General features: G+C 39.5%; 1 protein-coding gene across 1 annotated transcript in view; it reads left to right on the forward strand.

Moving 5' to 3' along the window:
* The window catches only part of LOC116086553 (F-box-like/WD repeat-containing protein TBL1X), a 166,882-nt gene that overhangs the window by 136,465 nt on the left and 27,751 nt on the right, over nt 1–2,666 (forward strand). The gene's annotated exons all lie outside the window — the stretch shown is intronic.

The following is a 2,666-nucleotide window of genomic DNA, read 5'->3' on the forward strand; positions in this document are numbered from 1 at the left end:
TTAAAAAAAAAAAAATCTCATAAAGTTTATTATATCACTTCCAGAACATAAAGCTCTTCTGAAGGACTCAGGTTTGATTCCCAGCCCTGAGCTTAGCAGTTCACAAGCACTTGTAACTCCACTTCAGGGAATCTGATGTTCTCTTCTAGTGGGTACAAGGCATACATGTAGTACACAGACACACATGTAGACAAAAACACCCCCACACATAAAATAATAAAATTTAAAGCTCTCAAAATGTTGATGGATGTAGTAGCTGCTTTAAAAAAGATAAATAGTTCTTCACTAGTCCAGATCTGGAACTATTATATGGCCAAGAAACTCTACCCCAAAATAAATACACCAAAGAAACAAACCATGTCCACACAAACTCTTGCATGCCAGTATTCAGGTCATCATTTTCCAGAGCAGGCAACTTTTTAGATTTACAGGAAAGTAAATCTAAAAATGCCTGAGTTATTGTGGTTCTTGTTCTAGTAAAATCAATTGTTTTCTGTTGTAGAAATGGAAAGGCCTACCTTAGACTAGGAAAGACCAAGAGAGATTTGGGGTGGGGGTGTCATTGTATTAGGCTGAGTTTTTGTTACTAAAAGGAAATGTATGGGGCTGGCTACTTACTCAAATATAGAAGTTTGTTTAGCTCATAGTTTTTGAACCTTAAAGTCCAAACATAGGGAGGTCTGGCTCATATGAGGACCCTGTAGCTGCACTGTCTTCATTGTCATCACATCATACTAGTAGGAATTTGTGCAAGAAGGATTACATCACAAGACCAGAACACAGAGAAAGGGTAGGGGTGACCTCAGGAGACTGCCTTTTAAATGTCCACTACCACACTGATCTCAACATCTAACTTCTTGGGGGACACACTCCAACTTTTGTATTAAATAAGTTCATAGTGATCATCAAGCATCTTCTAATGGTTTATGTTTTGTGGGTCAGGGAAACTATGTTGAAGCCATTTGAACTTGCTGAATGCTAATCAGCTTCTGTATATAAACTCTGGTGATAGGTGCTTGGTTGCTAATCTCATGCTGGTGAGACACAATGGTTTCTCATCTGTTGGAGCTGTTTGAATTGGAGATAAAATCTCTACTCTCAGAGACAGGCTCCACAAGGCCCTTGATATGAATACCTTAAAAAGAATGCTTTGTCTCCTGGTATCAGGACTGAGATTGAGGGACCCTGCTCACTGCTGCTATTGTTTTTTTTATTTTATTTTACATTTCAGGTATTAATCAGTCTTGGGGCCAGGAAGATGGCTTAGATGGGAAAGTGCCTAACATGTGAGCATAAAGGACCTGAGTGGATTCCTAATACCCAAGTCAAAACTGGATGCAGTGAATACTGAATACAACAATTTTAGTGTGTTGCCCCCAAGGATTCAGATGCTAGGAGCAGTGGGGCAGTGGATATTTAAGAGGCATGGCCTATTTAGCTCACTAAATGGCTTCTCCTCTTCCCTCCTCTGTCTACTGGTCTTGTGATAGTGTTATGTACTCACTTGTAAACCTTGTACTGAGGCAGGGGAGAAACTAGTAGATCCTAGAAGCTCACTGACCATCCCAGTCTATCACAAATGGAAACTTTCAGGTTCACGGAACACAAACACCACACAAAGTGTTATCAGTCTCGAACTAGCTATAGTGATATACTCCTTTAACAGGACTCAGGAAGCTGGGGTAGAAAAATTGGTTTAAGGCCAGCCTGGTGTATATAAACAAATATACACCAATATATACCCTGTCTCAAAAAAACAAACAAGCAATAAAATAAACCACAAAAATGTTATCAGTCTTTTGACTGTGGAATTTATACTGCTAAACACTTAATAACAAAACTTTGTGTCTGTGTATACAGGTATAGAAAAGAGGATTTTCAGATTTTATGATGAGAATGCTTCCAACAGGTTCATGTACTTGAATACTTGGTCCCCAGATATTATACTGTTTTGAGATGTGTGGCACTTGAGGAAGTGAGGCCAAGGTAAAGGAGGCGCCAAGCCTCAACAGTTACAGCTGAGCCAGATTCGTAGACAAGCTTAGGCCTGTGTGCTGGTATTGTCCAAGCCACCTGATTTACCAGTCTCGGAGGAGAAATTTTAAGATCTTACTGCTTGCCTTGTGCATATCCTTCACTAGTGTGAAGTGGACTTTCATAGCAGATGTCTGCTCTTAACCACATAAACATACCCAAGAATGTTTACTTCTGTGTCTGCCTTCTGCATTCCTTTTGTGTAACATTACCATCTGTCATGGGTGCGCACATGGGGTCTAGCAGAAAACCTCAGGAGGGCAAATTTTAATCTGTCCAGTAAGACAGCCAGGCACAATGCCCTCTTTGGCATGCCTTTTGGTGAAAATAATCTCATTTGAAAACCAGCATTCTTTTTCTAGCTCTTTCCCAACCCTGTATTTAAGTCTTTGCCAGATTTTAATTATATTTTAATAAATATAAGCCAGTTCATGTTTAAAATACAAAAATACAAAGTGGAAAGTTCAAAAAGCACATACAGATATGTAAATGCAACTGTCCCTATAGAACTAGTTATGAATGAGGAGGTGTAAACACACAAAACAAGATGTAGTACCATGCATACATCACCTTTTTCTGTTGACTGATTCATACATGAGGGATGAGGGGTGCATGAGTGTCTAGGGGTATGC

This window comes from Mastomys coucha, chromosome X, assembly GCF_008632895.1.
Source record: "Mastomys coucha isolate ucsf_1 chromosome X, UCSF_Mcou_1, whole genome shotgun sequence".
Classification (NCBI taxonomy): Eukaryota; Metazoa; Chordata; class Mammalia; order Rodentia; family Muridae; genus Mastomys; species Mastomys coucha.